Source organism: Corythoichthys intestinalis, chromosome 10, assembly GCF_030265065.1.
Source record: "Corythoichthys intestinalis isolate RoL2023-P3 chromosome 10, ASM3026506v1, whole genome shotgun sequence".
NCBI lineage: Eukaryota > Metazoa > Chordata > Actinopteri > Syngnathiformes > Syngnathidae > Corythoichthys > Corythoichthys intestinalis.
Genome location: NC_080404.1, coordinates 24210578 through 24230180, shown reverse-complemented (window position 1 = coordinate 24230180; position 19603 = coordinate 24210578). Strand labels below are relative to the sequence as shown.

General features: G+C 39.3%; 1 protein-coding gene across 5 annotated transcripts in view; it reads right to left on the bottom strand.

The window, feature by feature from the left end:
• The window catches only part of LOC130923355 (protocadherin-15), a 490939-nt gene that overhangs the window by 437018 nt on the left and 34318 nt on the right, over positions 1-19603 (bottom strand). The window lies entirely within an intron of this gene.

Here is a 19603-nt window from a genome sequence, read left to right as displayed (position 1 = left end):
AATTCTTTAAAAATCAAACAATGTGATTTTCTGGGGGGGGTTCCACATTCTGTCTTTCATGGTTGAGGTCTACCTATGTTGACAATTACAGGCCTCTCTAATATTTTCAAGTGGGAGAACTTGCACAATTAGTGGTTGACTAAATACTTATTTGCCCCACTGTATATCAGCATCAAGTTAAGCAAGCATCTAGCATTATTAGTTAGGTTATTGATACATTCATAGAGTTTGAGTGTTGTAAGTGGTAATATGCCAAAGTGACTGAACAGTAAGTGTAGAAATAGTTTATTTGTAGACCAACTTTGGTTCATTTATCACCGCCGACGTCAGACAATGTATTCATTGATGAAACTGGACTCTCGTGGCTTTAATTTGTTGATTTTTTTTGTTTTCTAAAAACATTCCAGAAGGGCTGAGACAATTACGCTGTTAACGATTTGTGCCTTTGACCTTTTTGTACTGTTCAATAAGTAGCCGGCGACAGCGGCTCGAAGTTACCTGAATTGCTCCCATTTTGGCATGAATAAAACGGAAGATAATTGGAAAACTCCCATATTAAACTCGCACGACAAACAGAAGGAAAAAAACCTAGCTTCACCATAAGCCTTTTAGATCATCTTCAAAAATATAGGAGGAATAATAATTTGCTGCTTCCTTTCATGTCTGTCGCAGGGCTCACCATGCGGTCTTGTTTGCGGCCTAAACCATAAGTGGCATTCTTAAATCCTGGTGCATGACAAGCGGAAGAAAGCGTTTACATTTTGTGCATTTTTCTCATTTAGAAGAGGCTCGCCTATTTGCGCTGCCAGATAAAGCGGCAGCGGCGCACAAAGAAGCAGGTCACATCTAATCCGCCACACGCTCGCGTGCGGCCCGTGTACATGCTAGCTTGTTTTGTATGCGTAATTGCGGAGCGCTAGAGGTAGCGTAATTTGCCGATGGACGGCATCACCGTCTGTCAGCTGCCTGAGAATAAAATGAATCATGAAATTGGTTTGTTGGGGCTGAAATAGAAAAGGTTATTTGAGTTATTTAGAAGACATCCAATCATGTGTCTCTATAAGCATAATTAAAATTCTTTAAATGAGTTTATAACTGGTAGATGTCCAATCCTTTTCAACTCTGAGGCTCTGGCAGTGAATCAACATATGTTCAATCGCTGCCAGAATCTCTTCAGTCCAAATAGATTAGACGTCTCGCGCCGTTAATGGCAGCCAATTAATCAAAAAATTAAAAATTTGTTTTTTCTCTGGCCAAGTTGCACCCTCCCACAAATTAGTTTGTAACTGTTAGACATCCAGTCCAGTCGAACTGGGAAGGCTGATCTCCCAGTTCAAATGGATTGGACATCTTTTGCCGTCAGTGGCAGCCAGTGACGTTAAGGTTGAAGTCAATCACAGGTATAATCGAATGTTAATAACACAAAAAAATATATATTTGTTCATGGTTAAAACCGTCAAATACAAAAAAATGAAAATTAGTTTTAAAATAGTAAAAATTGAGTTTATTTTCAAAATACGTATGGCGGAAAACACTAAGGTGACTTGAAGTTCCGCTCTGAGACCCCCAATTTGGCCAAATTTCAAAATTGTCCTATATGCATGTGTGAAACATCATTGGAAAGCTTAAAATCTCATTTTTCTGGGGGAAGAAAAATTTAAACAGTAGTGCATTTTTTAAAAAATGTAAAAAGCAAAACCCTAATTGGAGGTGAGAGCATGAGAGAGCATAAATAAAGACGCCATGAGTTTAACAAGATATTATCGATCCAAAAACTCCATGTAGCATGTATCACCAAGTCAAGACACAGCTGTTAATGACCCCAGCTGGATTTGGGGGGGATTTTATGGGTGAAACATGGTAATATAACAAAGGTCGCAATGCAGAAATCGCAGGCATTAAAGGACTGGTCGAGATATTTTTTCATAAATTTACCCTTTTAAATGTTTTTTGTTTTTTTTTTCAAATTTTTCTTTGCTTAGATTGATTACTTATCATCTAAAATATTGTGGGAAATGCGACAGTTACATAAAAAAATACAATTAAGCGATAGTTATGAGGTAGATATCCATGACTTATTTACAGACACTATTTTTTTCATCGTGACGTAATTTGTTTAAAAACTTAAAATATGCGAGCGAATAATTTTTTAAAGGCGTTTTTTTTTTTAAACTAAATGTTAGACATCGATTATTGAGTCTAAGCTAATAATGACAGACATTTTGAATAATAAATATACTTACCTTCTTTTTATGGCTGGGCTGAAACAAAAGCCAGGCATGAAAATGGGTCAGGGGTTAAAAAGGTGAGAAAGGTGTGGAGGAAATATGTTCCGGCGTTCTGCCAAAATGTCCTCTGTCGGCGAAACGTCCTACATGTGGCGAATTTGACCATTTTAATTTTTCACATAAGGCTTAATATTCGAGCGGGGGTTTAATTAGTTGAAGGAGTTGATTTCAACCACCATTGACTCGCACTAGCTTAGCCACTCCGGACCCCTGAAACTAACAAATAACTGGCAAACTGCACAGAATTTGTTCAAATCAACTCCAACGACTAATTAAACCCCGGCTAACTCAAAGATTAAGCCTAATGTAAAAATTCTGAACTTCCCCTTTAAAATAAAGACCATTGAATATGGCCATTAAAATGTTGTCTATAAAAGTTTTAGAACAATAAAATAAACAACAAAAATGAATGAAATGAACAAGAATCCTTCAAACTATTTCATAATGGGTCCAAATTATTTTTCGAACAGATCATGTGACTACAGCACCTTAGAGACAGCCGTTTGCATTGCTTAGCCAAAACTACAGCTGAGGAGGCAAGATGGATATTTAGAATTTCTTTAAACCTAAGCTTTCAAAACTTTCAATAACAACTGAGCTTGAACCGAGGATTGAGCACGAGCAGTATCAAAAAGTCCTGGCTTTCGTGTTACCTGTTGTGCTGTAATTCCAAGTGGTGCTTGAATTGGATGCTTCTAGCGGTCGACAGTCTTTTTGAGCCAGCGCAAAGTTCGCAGCGCACGGAGATATTTTTGTCATCTTTACTGGACAAAAATGTGACGTAATGGCTGTGTTTCCAGTGTGCAAATGCAGCCGTTTGTAGTATATCTCCTGCCTATTTCATTGCATCCTGGAGGGGAAGCAAGGCTGTGTTGTTTTGGCCGCAAACTCCCAGCGCTCACGGCTCACGCATCATGGTAATACACGTGACCCTTTTTTTTCCATCCTTGATTAGAAAATGTGACATGTGATGTCACTCCCATGACTACAGTATTCTTCATTCTACATACATTATGGGGCAATAACAAAATAGTACTGCACAGGCATCAAGGAAAGTAATTTTACTCAGATTACTGATTTAGAAAAATGAACGCGTTAGATTGTTCTTTACTGAAAGAAAGTAATCAGATTACAGTTACGCATTACTCACATAACGCGTTACTGACAACACTGCTTTTATAATTACCGTTAAATACACAAGCTTGACGCTACCTTAACGGGAGCTATTTTTTCACCGGACGCTCTGGCAGTGTTCAACGCAAGCTGCAACAAACGGCAGTAACTTTGTCATACCGCAAAATATGAAAACGATTAAAACCATTACTCACCAAATTCAATATGCTGGCGAATGCATTCATCTAAAAAAAAAAAAAATTGGGAGTGAGACCTCACCTCATCCAGTGAACGTGAATTTGTTCTTAGGACAAGATCATCTGTCGCAATTAGCGATCGTTGACGCTCTTTTTCTCCTCCCCACATACAAACTTGATTCTCTCTCAGCGGCTGTGATTAACCTCAATGAAGTTGCTCTCCTAAGTAAGCCTTGCCTATCATTCGTCTTTGTAAGTTTTTAGTAACTTTGTGAATTGAATTTGAAAGGAAAATGTGTGTTTTGTTTTTGGCGAACTTTTTCATGAAGCTAAACTGTTGAAGCGACTCACACGTGGAAAAATACGATTGTACAACGTTTTAAATGTATTCATTTGGTATATTTCAGTTACCACGATTTGAGAGATCAATAAATTGAAGAATTTACGCCTTGCGTTAGGAGTGTTTCTTTTTGGGTTTGCTGGAATAGCGTCACTGACACTCGCAGCATCAAAAAGAGGAAGGGGTAAGTGCTGCCGCGCCAAGCCACTTCTGGCTGCATTTTCGACACATGAAAAATAACGAATACGTACTACTGTATGACGGAAAATTTTAGTGGTTTTGTAACCGCCACGTTTTCATAGCATGGTAAACCGTGAAGGTAACCGGCACATGCCTACACCTGAACCCCCCCACCCCCCTTAAAAGTTTTCTCCTCGGATCTACACGATTCACGTAGGTCATCCTTTTTGACTTCAAAACGGCGAATTTCGCCGAAAGGTGAGAGATTTTCATGCCTGAAAAGCGGTTGTAAACGGGGGTCTCCAGGGTAAAACAGACAAATTAAAAATAGTTCGGGGGCTTAGTGCGCCATGAATCTGCTATGGCAGCATATAGACATATTGTTCTATCAAACAACAGTTCTTTTGGCTTAAAATACATCAGTTTATGAGGGAAACTGCTTTTTCAGCCTTGTCTGCATTTTCCACCATATATATAGACAAAAAATATATGCTCTTTCATAGACTTCATAATGATTTGGACGGAACACAATCCCCAGACACTGCGCCATGCCTTCAAATAGGGAGCTGTCCCACACGCCGCTTCAGTCGGTCAAAGTCAGTCGCAGTTACTCTCAAACACATACAGCGATCCAACGCCGGATTTAGGTTGAAAAAGTACGAAAGCGGTACCGCATACAAACAGGAAGAATTGTCTCAGGGGTGATTTGTTCGAGGATTCAAGGTATTTATTATATTTTTCGTACCATGCATGCATTTTGAAACGTGAAAAAACATCAATGGGAGAAATTAACCGCTACGCTTGACGTCATAATTCGCAATATTTACGTAAAATAAATAATAACCCGTTTTTTGGCTTTTAAGCAAGAATCGCGACTGCTTTACGTTCATATCGATAAAGAATTCAGGGATTTACGCATTCATTCACAAGAATTTTCAACGGAAATGTCTCTTTGTGGTGATAAAGGCTTAAAGTGATCCTCTAACTTAAATACATGTAGGCTCTAATAAACCACAATTGTTCTCTTGTACCAAAATATGTTGTTAGAAACACATAAAATGTTAAATCAATGGCAATATTTTATAATATTTAGTCCATATTTTGACCGTTAGTTGGCGCCATGGTTTGCGGGCTCGCAGTGATGACGTCATTGGTATCTTTCCAAATGTGTAGCGTGTTAAACAATTGCTTATTGCTGCCTAAACTCGCGAAGTAAAATGCCACGATGTGCTGCTTTTGGATGCAATTTCCAGTCAATTGGAAACAAGGGGAGTGAAGTGAGTGGTCAAGGTGGAATTATTATTTTTAGTGAATAAATGTGCATAAGTGGAAGCTTCTCCCCCTTTTTGGTCCCTGTATGCACATACCCTACCCACCACGCGTTACAACTGGCGCCCGAACATTTTTCCTGGATCCTCAGTCAAGTAAGGGATCCGTCTATTTTCTGGATCCGATGGTCCCACCACGTCTGCAATACTGGTTTCGGATCTGTCCATTTTTTTGAATCGTCGGTCCCACAGCGGCTTTTCGGATCAGTCTATTTTGTGGAATCGACGGCTGCAACATTGCCATGGGATCGGTCTAATTCCTGGATCTTCGAGTGAGTAAAAAACACGGATTTGGATTACTATTGCTATCTTTTATGTTGACTATTCTTCGTGGGAGTTTTCCCCAAATCATACTAAATAATTAAAGCACTATGGCATGCTCCAGTGACGACAGTGACTCTGACGTGGACCTCACAACAATGTTGGCGTTCGTCAGGGAACGAGTGTTTGCTTACTGCTGAGCTCCCGAGTGAAGAGAGGTCAAGGTGGAAATATTATTTTTTGTGAATAAATGTGCATAGTGGAGTCCCGACTCCATTGAAAAGGCAACAAATTCCACTTATTACGGCATACCTGTGAAGTAGATACCTTTTCAAGTGTCTGTATCTTGAAGCTCATTGAGAGAGTGCCAAAAGTGTGCAAAAAAAGTAATCCAAGCAAAGGGTGGCTACTTTGAAAAAAGAATATAAATCCTATTTTCAGTTATTTCACTTTTTTTTTTGCCAAGTACATAATTCCACTTGTTCATTCATAGTTTTGATATCTTCAGTGAGAATTTACAATGTACAGTAAATAGTAGTGAAAATATAGAAAACGCGCAAATGATGAGGTGTGTCCAAACTTTTGACTTTTGATTCAGGGTCATCAACATGTTTTGCCTCCCATCCCACAAAAGTCAAACTCCGCAATGGTTACAAACTGTAACTACAAAGTATAAAATGTACAAAAAGGCTGGTTACAAACTGTAGTAGTGCTGGCTGTCTCGTTACCTCGCATATGGCACTTTACAAAACATTTTTTACCATACTGTATATTATTTGTATGAATCGCCGATCTATCGCTTTGCACTACTATTCTGTCGCAAAATTCTGTTTCATTTTTAGTCAAATATTTTCCATGTTCCCACTTCTGTTGTCATCTCTAAGACAACGATGCGCTGATTGGCTGAGAGAGCATGCATGGATGCGCTGATTGGCTGAGAGAGCCTGCATGCCGTTAGCTAGCTAGAGTGGACAGAACACAGCAGTGTGAAACACAAGTCGCACCCGGCACTTTGCAATCTGTTTGTTTTCTGTTTGCAACCAGTAGGAGACCGAATCTAACAAAATGGCATGCTCAAAGTTGACCAAGAGAAAAAAAGTGGACAACGAAAATCGCCGTTTCAATGAGGAATGGACTGACAAATATGCGCCCATTTTACCAATTGCGAGTACCAAACCTATGTGCTTAATATGCTTCAAGACAGTTGCTCTGATAAAAAGTGAAATTGTGAAACGCCATTATGTTAAAAGGCACAAAGTTTCCTCCTAAATCAGAATTGAGAAGGCAAGAAATTAACAGGTTGAAGCAGTCATATCAAGAGTCAAGGGAGGTTATTGTTAAATCTATGACACAACAACAAATTGCAACAGAGTGCTCACTGTCGTGGGTGTTGGCCAAACATAAGCCGCTCTCTGATGGAGAAATAATAAAAGAGTGAATGACTGAAGTGATGGCAGCAATGTTTGAAGGAAAAGAAAAGGAGCAAATGACAACAAAAATCAAATCTCACTCTTGGATTCATCAACCACAAGACTCATTGAAGTACTGGCTGATGATGTGAGTAAACAGCTTTGTGACCCCCAAATGCCATTTCTCTCATTGAGACTATTCTCAAATTATTAATCATGGCATATTTCGGTGTAACAATTAAATCTGGCAACATTGTGACTATTTTTTACTTTATGACTTAAATAATATTACGACGCTTGACTTAAGTCTCGTAAAGACTAAACATAATGCTTTTAATACTACGACTTACAGTGGGGCGAATTAGTATTTAGTCAATCACTAATTGTTCTCCCACTTGAAACTTTTTCCACTCAAAATCTCTCGATACATGGCCTCATTAATTCTTTCCTTTACACAGATCAGTCGTTCTGGTCCCTTTGCAGAAAAACAGCCCCAAAGCATGTTTCCACCTCCATGCTTCACGGTGGGTTTGGTGTTCTTCGGATGCAATTCAGTATTCTTGCTCCTCCAAACACGAGAACCTGTGTTTCTACCAAAAAGTTCTATTTTGGTTTCATCTGACCATAACACATTCTCCCAGTCCTCTTCTGGATCATCCAAATGCTCTCTAACGAACCGCAGACGAGCCTGGACGTGTACTTTCTTCAGCAGGGGGACACGTCTGGCAGTGCAGGATTTGAGTCCCTGGCGGCGCATTGTGTTACTGATAGTAGGCTTTGTTACTGTGGTCCCAGCTCTCTGTAGGTCATTCACGAGGTCCCCCCATGTGGTTCTGGGATTTTTGCTCACCGTTCTTGTTATCATTTTCACGCCACGGGGTAAGATCTTGCGTGGAGCCCCAGATCGAGGGAGATTATCAGTGGTCTTGTATGTCTTCCATTTTCTAATAATTGCTCAAACAGTTTATTTCTTTACACCAAGTGTTTTACCTATTGCAGATTCAGTCTTCCCAGCCTGGTGCAGGTCTACAATTTTGTCTCTGGTATCCTTCGACAGCTCTTTTGTCTTGGCCATAGTGGAGTTTGGAGTGTGACTGACTGAGGTTGTAGACAGGTGTCTTTTATACCGATCATGAGTTAAAACAGGTGCCATTAAAACAGGTAACGAGTGGAGCCTCGTTAGACCGCGTTAGAAGAAGTTAGACCTCTTTGACAGCCAGAAATCTTGCTTGTTTGTAGGTGACCAAATACTTATTTTCCACTCCAATTTGGAAATAAATTATTTTCAGTTTTTTTCCACATTCTGTCTCTCATGGTTGAGGTTTACCCATGTAGACAATCACAGGCCTCTCCGATCTTTTCAAGTAGGAGAACTTGCACAATTGGTGGTTGACTAAATACTTATTTGCCCCACTGTATATCTTGCAATATTATGCAGGCCTATTTTTACCCCGTCTTTGTGTGTCTTACATATGTGTATGTGTATAAGGAAGAGCAATAATATAAAAGCCACTTGATTACTTCAGTCTTTTGACTTTCTGGTTTAATGGGCTCGGCTTTAATTATCTGGAGAAGAGAAGACAGTAATTCTCACTTCTCCGGAGTTGGAATGCGACGGTTTTCTCACCTGTAAGCGTGGCGGCGGCTTTTACCGACCATTAAAGACCGTCGATGGCCGCGCGGGTTAATAATGAGGGACGTGTCTGCTTTAATGGATGCCACCTCTGGTCCAAGTGGGTCGCCCTAGAAGCTCCGTGCCGAATTAATTAATGAGTAAGCGCTTCTGGCACCTTGTAGGTGAGTGATGCATCGGGTTGATCACTAACTCACTGATAAATAGTTGATGTTTGCTGAGACTGGCAGGTCTCATTAAAGTTTTAGCAGGAAATAGTAGCCGTGCTTCAAATGTCATCTGACTCGGCATGAATCACAAAAATGATGCGAAAAACAAATGACATCATTAGAAAAATGTAGGACAGTAAGACCAGTGACTTAAGCTGCCATGACCAACTCCTTGGCTGCCATTGACCGGGATAGACGTCTAATCCGTTTGAAGACACTTCAAATGGATTGGTGGTCTACTAGTGATAAAGTTATTGAAGATGAACAAAACAACAGCATTGACGCTCTCTCTCTGGTCAGTCACCTGGTGCATTTATGGACAGCATGCAAAACATCACTTTTCACATCAACTTTGTTTCCAGACTCAACAATTGCATCGGTACGAATTTGTTTTCCCAAAACCATTTTTGTTGTAAATAGAGATTTCGGAGATACATATGAAATCGAATGAAACCTTTTCACAATATTGCGAACCAGTGGCGCCTCCAGAAATTTTTAATTGGGGTGGCCAGATGGGGCCACTTAAAATCTTGGGGTGGCACACCAAAACTAAAAGCCATAATTTCAGGGTTTCATTATATTATTGCAGTAAAAAGGTCAGGGGAAAACTATCAGAAAGACTTAAGGACACGTGATGGGATGAAATGCATAACTGATGCTACAACAATCTAACGATATACTGGCAAGCGGGGTGGCCAGTGGGGTGGCCAGCAAAATTATAGGGGGGGCCATGGCCACCCCTGGCCACCCCCTGGGGGCGCCACTGTTGCGTACACTGTGTGTTGCATCACATTTAATATGGTGTTGAAATCTAATTTTAAAAATGTTAACTGTAAACACTTCAATTAAAGATGTATAAGGCGAGGTTTATGCTTCTGACTCGGGCCGATGGCGTCGACTCGATACCGTTGATGAGCAGTCGAAGCTCTACGTAAGCCTGTCGCGATATGCAATAATTCCATTTATCGCACAGTAAATAAAAATGAAGGCAATAATTTTCCCGCTGCAATTTATCGCCTCGCGTGCACGTGCTTGCATGCACGCGTGCGGCAGACGTGCTGTTAAAAGTTCGGCTTCCTGGTTACCAACTATGCAATATGCTGCGACGAAGACTCAGGCCTCAAATACACCGGGCGCGAGGTGGAAAGTCACAAAGTGATTTATGATGCAGCAGATCAATATTATAAGGACAGCATTCAAAAGGAAGCTGCAAGGTGTCCTATCATGTGTGTTTTTCTGGCAATTATATCACACACGACGTGCTGGCAACTTTGTTTTTATTAACACACGGCGCTAACAACACTTCCTCAATCCGTGACTCTCGGTAGACTGTCTTTCTCACTTCCGCATTATATGAACAAAACAACATCACCGTAGCGTGAACTTCAGTGTGCCTCGGAAAACATCAAATCAGAATATTACACATGGAACGCCATTGCAGAAGCTATGAGGATGGATGGGGAATTTTTATGAAAGTTATGTAATTTAAAACAGTAATTAAATAGTGTCGCAAACTCATGGTTAAAGCAACTAAAAAAAAATTTTTTTTTATCGGGGAAAAAATGTTCAGTCAAATCAAGTCCACCTCTCTCTCTCTCTCTTTGCTTCTCTGATGAGTACAGACTCCGTGTGTTTGTCCTTGTTTTGAATGCCACATTATGACGGGACAGTGTTGGCCCCACAGCCGTGCGCAGCCGGTATGTTTTGCCTATTTTTGACGTACTGCAGGTAACCTAGTCAATACAGAGCCATGCCGGACCCGGAACGAAGATGCATCTTTGTGCTGACAACTTTGTTTTTTATTAAAACACGGCGCTAACAACACTTCCTCAACTTGTGGCTTTCGGCAGGCTGTGTCTGTGTCTCTCACTGCCACGTCACATGAACAAAACAACATCACCATTGAGTGCGCTTCAGGGTGCCTCGGAAAACATCCAATAAGAATATTACACATGGAACACCATAGCAGAAGCTGTGACGGGGAAAAGTTTTCATTTGGCCAAATGCTTTAGATATTAGTTGCAATTTTTTTTTTTTTCTTAAAAAGGCATTTTCTTTATTCTGTGCGGTACCAATATTGTTGTCTTTTACTTAAAAGAGGCATGGTCTATTGTTTTTAGTTGTGATTTCTTAAAAAGTATTTTTGAATTTAAGAGTAAACATTTATTGCATTTAAATGGGTGTACTTGATCTATTAATATATACTGTATTCTCACTGCGTTATTGTAAATTGGTTTAAACTTTTTTTTGGAGGGGTACAATAATATTGCATATCGCAATAATTTATGAGATAAATTATCGCCTACTAAAATTTGTTATCGCGACAGGCCTAGCTCTACGTATTGCGCTGTAGTGCGCCGCCGAGTCACTGGGGTGTATCTTCATCTTTGTGTAGCTTTGTGGGCTTCTGCTGGGTTTCACATAAATAGCACTCCTTGGATTCTTTAATGTCAACGATGGAGCAGCTGTATCTCGAGTTGGAGCTCGTCGAAATCGAAAAAGAAGTGCTTTGACTCCAAATGTTGAAACGCAGAAAACTGTTGCGGAGGTGGTCTGTCCAACCACTGAATCAGTCGAGGAAAAAAACGGGTGAATTTACCACTTGTTTACAGACTGAGGGGCACGGATGAAGAGATGCACTTTTGATATTTTCGGATGTCAACGCGCAGATTTGATGATCTTCTTTGCCAAATTCAACCTTTAATATCACACCGGCAAATACACAACATGTCATGAAACCAAAATGAAAGCAATGACGTTTTGTGTGGACCAATCACAGTCCTTGCCATTCATGTAGCAATGTGTCACTGCGGCATGATGTCAGGATTTTTGGGAGGTGCACGTCAGGTCCATGCAAGGTACGCCGTAGACGGCGTCACCCAGAGGCAGAAGCATAACAAGCCCTTTTGTTTAAGGGTTTTGTTTAAGTGGTAATGTCATTACCGATGTTTCATAAGCGAAACCTTGGTCGACAGGTACGACAACCTCCGATTTATGTATGAGCCAATTAGTCCACTCATCAGAGAATGTACAGTAATCGCTGATGAGTCGATCAAAATACAGTAACTTTGCGGTAACCCCGAATGAAGACCACATTTTATAGTTTGATTCTTGAGCATGACACTAGTCTGAATATTCTCCCTTTCATTGTGCCAAAAATACACTAGAATTTCACTCCATTGTGTGGCAGTTGGAGCGAGTGGACCCAAACCCAAAATACAGCAGGACTTACGAGCAATTAAACAAAGAAAGAAATGCGCCAAGTCGTTATTTTCCATGGCGCCAGACGCTGACAAGCGGACGACCTGACGAGTAAACTCGCTGCTGGAAAGCCAACAAAGGATTAAGAATAAATGAGTGAGCAGAAGCGGAGGGCACACTCGGGCTATTTGCACAGAGAGGGCACAGGTGCACGGGAGACGCAAGGACGGGGAAACCGGGGAAGGAAGGCGCTGCGTGACGGTCGGGACTGGAGGGACGTAGACGGGAATAACAATCAGCCCAAGAGGGAAGCCAGGGAACAAAGCCAAGAAAACGTCAACTCTTCTTATCCCAAAAAAAAAAAGTCCTTCCATTGTCTTTAGCATCCCGACACGACACCCTGGACTGGTCGCCAGCCAATTGCATCAAGACCAACGATAAATATTCGCTTTTAATTAATTGCTCGCCATGGACGATGACAGACGTCCAGCCACCCTTCTGCTGTGAATTGAAATGAATTTGGATGTGACTAGTGGACGTCCGATCCATTTGAACTGGGGGGTTGTGAAAATGTTATTAAACTTAAAGTTAAACAAAAATGGGAATTTTTGTTTTTTTTATATAAATTTCTTGGTGACAAATACAATATTTTCAATTTCAATAAGAATATTTACTGTTTTTACTTTTTTGTTTAATTAAAAAAAAAGTCATAAACAATATTTCTAGTGGTTTTTCTTTTTTTTTTATTCTATTATAGGAAATAAAATACACATTCTCAAACTGAATGAAGAGAATATTTACTGTGGTTAAAAAAAAATATTGCAATTAAAATGTTTTTTTCTTGTCTATTAGTTATTTTTTTTATAATAAACATATTTTCAAAATAAATAAGGATAGTTACTGTTTTTACTTTTAATTAAAAAATGAATAAAAACCACTGGATATGTAATATTAATTAATAATTTTTTCACTTAGGGTTTACCATAAGTAAAACACACATTCTCAAAATAAATTAAGCATTGGAAAATGTAATAAAAATGTAATAAAAAATTTAAATAAGCAGTAAAGATTCCTTTTTTATTTGGTTTTGATTTATCTTTTATAATGAATAAAACTGAATAAAAAGCCTCTAAATTAAAAGAACATTTACGGTTTTTACTTTTGTGTTAAATTTCAAAAGGAAGAAAATACAAACATAAAACAGAATATTTGATAACAGCTTAAAAAATAATTATATAATACTAGTATATATATATTAGAGGTGGGAATCTTGGGGCACTTAACGATTCGATTACAATTCAGAGGCTCCGATTCGATTATAAATTGATAATTGATGAACCCCCGCTTTTAATGTTTTGTATATTTGTTCCAAAATTTTCCTAAAATCCTCTCAGGCTAAACCAAACTACTATTTCAGTATCAAGTTAACAGTTAAAAACAGTAAATAAAATACTCAAGTCCCCGTTTTGTATCACCAGCTTGAAACTACATTCAATTGATTTAATGTTGTGAATCAACCGTTAAAATTGTGAAAATTGCTCCCATTATTCCATAATTTCCGTTCTGTCTACTTTCGACATATCAACAAGTTTTAAAACTGTTTCATCATTTAAGGATAGATTCAAGTCAAGATTTTGCCAATTTAGGAGTATTTTAGATACCAAGTTAATTCGGTTCACACCAGCAGAGCCTTCTAGAGAAGTCTACTGCTTTAAGATGGCGGCTGTTTACTAACGCCGGCAAGTCTGTCATTTCGCATTTAGTTCTCTATACAGGCTTTAACGCCGCCATTGTCTGTCATTTCGCATCTAGTTCTACATATATGTGATATCTACCGTAGCTGTATGTGGCTGTACGCTTGTAGCAACTGGCAACTGGGCGTTGTTTGTAGCGGCTGTTGGCCACAGTCAGGTATTATTGTTTTTTTTATCTAGTGGCATGAGTTGAACATTATATTTACTCTCGGTCCGTTCCTCACTGCATCCCGAAGGCCGCGTTAACTGTGTTTTAGTTCCACTTTACCTGTTATAATTCAATAATCGGAATTTGGGTGTTTGCGAATCATTCTGGAACCTTCCATGGCCTAATCGCGAATAATCTAAAAATCGGAAATTTCGCATGCCTCACATATATATGACGGAAAACACTCAGGTGACTTGAAGTTCCGCTCTGAGACCCCCAATTTGGCCAACTTTCAAAATTGTCCGATATGCATGTGTGATACATCATTGGAAAGCTTAAAATCTCAATTTTCAGGAGGAAGAAAACTTTTGAACAGGAGGGCATTTAAAAAAAAAAAGTTTTTTAAACAGCAAAACCCTAACTGGAGGCAAGAGCACGCAAGAGCAGAATTAAAGACGCCACAATTTTAACGAGGTATTATCACGTACTTACTTTGTTTCGATCCCAAAACTCCATGTAGCATGTATCACCAAGTGTCAAGACACAGCTGTAAATGGCCACAGCCGGATTTTTGTTTTATTTTATGGGTGAAACATGGTGATATAACAAGGGTCGCGATGCAGAAATCACAGACAACAAGGAGTGGTTGAGATTTTCTTTTTCATATATTTACCCTTTTAAACATTATTTTTCGTTTTTCTTTGTTTGGATCGATTATTTATCATCTAACATATCGGGGGAAATGTGACAGTAACAAAAAAAAAATACAATTAAGCGATAGTTATGAGGTAGATATTAGTGACTTTTTTACAGATGCCAAATTTTTCATTGTGACGTCATTTGTTTAAAAGTTTAAAATATGCGAGTGAATAATGTTTTAAAGTCGTTTTTTTTTTTTCAAACAGAATATTACACATCAATTAATGATTCTAAGCTAAAAATGACAGACATTTTGAATAAGAAATATGATTACTCACCTTTTTATGGCTAGGTTGAAACAAAAGCGGTTGCGCGACGTCTGTAAATGGGGGTTTTCAGGGTAAAACGGACAAATTAAAAATAGTTCGGAGGCTTCATGCGCCATGAATCTGCTATGGCAACATATAGACATATTGTTCTATCAAACACAACAGTTCTTTGGTTTAAAATACAGCAGTAACTTTCTTTTGAAGAGGAGTGCAAGAGCAGAAACTGTTTTTTCAGCCTTGTCTGTGTTTTCCACCATATACATATATAAAATATAATTTGGATTTTTTGGATAATTTTTTACGTCAACAATGTCTCCGGACGCCATCAAAATAGCTGTCAATTATTTAAATCTATGATTCGATTCATCATGGCAACTATACAGCCAATGCCACTGACAGCGCTAGAAAAAAAAATCCAATGATTCTTGGGAATGAACAAATGTTCATTCACTGTCAGACTTCCCACTTCAAATGGATTGGACATCTTCAAGTGATAAACTCATTCCACACAGCAGAAGAATCATCTGATTTTTTTTTTTTTTTTTTTTTTTTTAAACTCTCTGGCCGCCATCGGCAGAAAAATGGAAAAAAGACATTTGTTAAATCTCACTAGCACAAAAAAGAACATATTCAGTTTCCCGAAAATGTCAGACATTATTATTCCAAAGTGCCAGAGAATGCGGATTTTTTCATTTGAGGGATTGGTAGCCCTATCCAATGCTGGCCTAGATTCACTTCTTGAATAAGATGCCTTGCTAAAAAAAAAAAAAAATCAATACATGTCTGCATCTCCCAAAGGAGAAAGAGTACTGAGAAAAAAATATATATTTCATTAGCAGGACATTTAAAATTGGCTGTCTCTGTACTGAACAACGAGGTCTCCATTCTGCATTGACAAAAAAAAAAGAATTATTGAAAAGGATTACAAAGGATACTTCAGATACAGTCGAGCACAACGACAACTTTGAGTATCCGTGCATTCAATCTGTTGATAGAAATTAATTTCTTGGCACATTTACAAATGCTAACAAGGTGGGTTCGAGTGTCAGTGCCAAGGTTGGGTTTCTTAGAAAAATGCTGAATGGTCTCATACTCATTGGATGCCATTGACAGTGATGCACGTACAAGCCGGTCAAACAGGACCTGTCATTGAAACCGAAATAATATTTGGAGCATTGTTGTTTTCGTCTACGATGACAATAACAAAAATATTAAACATTTTAAAAAAAAAAAAAAAAAATCATGACAATGGCGTGACTGTGACGAGCTATAAAATGTGTGTTGGGAGAGTAAAACATAACGAGATGAAAATGCGCCATAGTTCCCTTCATATGTTCACAATGTGTAACAATTTCTTATTATACAGTATGTGTCCGTTAGCCTGCATCGTAGCTGTGTTTAGTTGTATCACTCATGTGACATGCTGCGCCCCTCCCCCACAGACACACACTCAGAGGTGTCCTCTCCACGCTTGCTCAATTTGAGACACATGGTAAGATTTGTTTTCTTATATTTGCAAGAGAGAATATGCCATGTTGCTTTGGCCTTTAAAGGTCTGTAAAGAGTGATCATCACACACTAAATGTAACTTGTAGAATTAGCATAGGGTTAGGATTTGGGATGTGACAAAATATCGAAATTCTGATATATCGTGATACTTTGTCTCCCAAAAGATTATCGATATGCTCCTGCCAAGAATCGAGATACCGTTTTCAAAAGGTGTCAATGTTTAAAAAAAAAAAAAAAAAAAAGAGAACCAACAAGTTGCAATCAAAATTCCACTTTAATAGTGTCTTTATGGCTTAATGTTCATACATTCGAAACCAGAGCTGATTTGTAGGCCATTTACAGGTCAATTTCTGTTCATTTTAGTGCGTTTACAGGTCGCTTCCTGTTGAGTTCTGACTCACTGCCTATTCAAGATTCCCGGGCCACTTCCTGTTCTGAAACCCAAAATCAACAGGAAGTGACTTATAAAATGCCCCAAAGTCAACAGGAAGTGACTGAAAATCAATAAGGTAATGATCTGAAATGCCCCCGTTGCCTAGCATTGGCTGCCACAAATCGTATCATATCGTGAGGTACCAAGAGGTTCCCACTACTAGTTAGCAGTTAGTATTTAGGTGGCAAGCATCATCTCGGGCAACTTTTTACATACAGTTCGTGGCTTCCAGCTGGGTATAATTCATTGAAAATAATGTACCGTTTTGTCCAGGGGTGTGACAAAATATCCAAATGGTGATATATCGTGATACTTTGTATCCCAAAAGGTTATCGATATGCTCCTGCCAAGAATCGAGATATCGTTTTAAAATGGTGTCAATGTCTAAAAAATAAATAAATAAAAACAAACCAACAAGTTGCTACCAAAATCTTCCACCGTAATAGTGTCTCAGTTAACTCTAAGGCTACATTGACGGTGCTCAACGCCCAATCCATTTAGACTGGGAACGTTCATTCTTTCGAAATCAGAGCATTCACAGTCGTTCTGTCCGATTTTCAGGGCATTTACAGGTCACTTCTTGTTCATTTTAGGGCATTTACAGTTCATTTCCTGTTGAGTTTGAGTCACTGCCTATTCATTTAGGTGATTCCCAGGTCACTTCCTGTTCTGTAACTATAAACAGGAAGTGACCCACAAAATACCCCAAACTCAACAGGAAGTAACTGAAAATTAACAGGTAAATGACCTTAAATGGCCCAAAATTACCTCATTGCCTGGCATTGGCTGCCACTACCGGCCATAGACGTTCAATCCGTTTGAAGTGGGAGGGACACTCCCAGTTCAAATGGATTGGACGTCTACTTGTGATAAAATCAATCCAATTCACAGCAGAAGCTTGTTTTTTTCTGTTTATTAGTTGTTTGTAGAATATCCGAGAATGATTTTCCGACCAATGTATCGATAATTGTTGTATCGCCACATCGTCAGATCATCGTTATCGTATCATAACGTGAGGTTCCCACTCCTAGTTTTGTCCTTGTAGACGCTACAATATGTGCTTGTCTGTCTATGTCCATTCCAAACTGTTGGAAACCTTTATTGATTTATTTTTGGTCACATTTCACATTTTCACATTTGCTGCCAGGTCTTCCACTTCAAATGGCTTGGATGTAACAAACTGATTTCAATCCCTCCTTCCTCACTCCAGTGCCCTCCAAAGTCAATTTTGGGAAATCAGCAACCATCTCAACATGCTTTTAAGCGAAGTGGCCACTTTTGGGGTGCCCTTGCCCTTTAATTCCAACACTTCCTTTGCTAAGTGCTGGAGTAGCCATCTCACAATTGGAAGATTGCCGCCGTTACCATGCCGACCGAACGAATACCGAACATCCCGCCGCATTGTCTTGCTCCACGCGATCATAATATAACCAAGCCTACATGCCAGGTGATGGACGGCTATCCCGGTGTATGGATAAAAACACATTCAGTGTCATTTCACTGAAGTAACAAAGTCATTTTCTCTCCACTGTTAAGGTAATGGTCCTCGAAGTATTCCACACTCGGGAGAAAAACATTATTGTATCTTGTCCGAAAAAGAATCAGGCAATAAAAGAGGGATTCCCCACTATTTAATTGCGCTTGACATCAACTTCAAAGTAAAGAGTAATTCCTGCGCTTCGCCGTCAAACCCCCCCCTTCTTTGGCAAAACCTTGTCCTCTTCATTAAAAGCAGCATTCCCGACTCTCCTCATCCCCCTTGAGCTTGTCATGTTCAAACACATTTGCCGGGTTCCTTTGCGTAGTGGGATTAATGAAATATTTGATATCAAGTGTCAAAGTGAGGGGAAAGTATCTCAGAAGCATGTAGCCTAACGCAGAGAAGAAACGATGTTGAACCCTTTATAGGCCATAGATTGAACTCATTGGCTGCCATTGACGCCGCAATAATTGATTAGAAATGGTTTGACCCGCAGGGTTTCTTTGACTTTTGCTCCACAAGTAAACCTTTTGAAGATCAACAAACCGGAGGCCTCTTTATCTGCCCGATGGCTCCTCATCAACTCTTGTGTATGTTTCCTCGGGATGCGCTTTACAAAACATGCCGTTCCCCGCAGACGGGTGATGCAAGGGCTCCATTTGACCCGCAATCGGCGTTTTAGCAGCAGTATCGGGGGAGAAAGAAAAAAAAAACTTGCTGAGAGATTTCAGGAGTTGATACTTTGTTTTGCGCCTACAGTGGGGCAAATAAGTATTTAGTCAACCACCAATTGTGCAAGTTCTCCTACTTGAAAAGATTCGAGAGGCCTGTAATTGTCAACATGGGTAAACCTCAACCATGAGAGACAGAATGTGGAGAAAAAAACTGAAAATCAAATTGTTTGATTTTGAAAGAATTTATTTCCAAATTAGAGTGGAGAATACGTATTTGGCCACCAACAAACAAGCAAGATTTCTGGCTGTGAAAGAGGTCTAACTTCTTCTAACGAGGTCTAACGAAGCTCCACTCGTTACCTGTATCAATGGAACCCGTTTTAACTCATTATCAGTATAAAAGACACCTGTCTAAAATCTCAGTCAGTCACACTCCAAACTCCACTACTGTCAAGACCAAAGAGCTGTCGAAGGACAC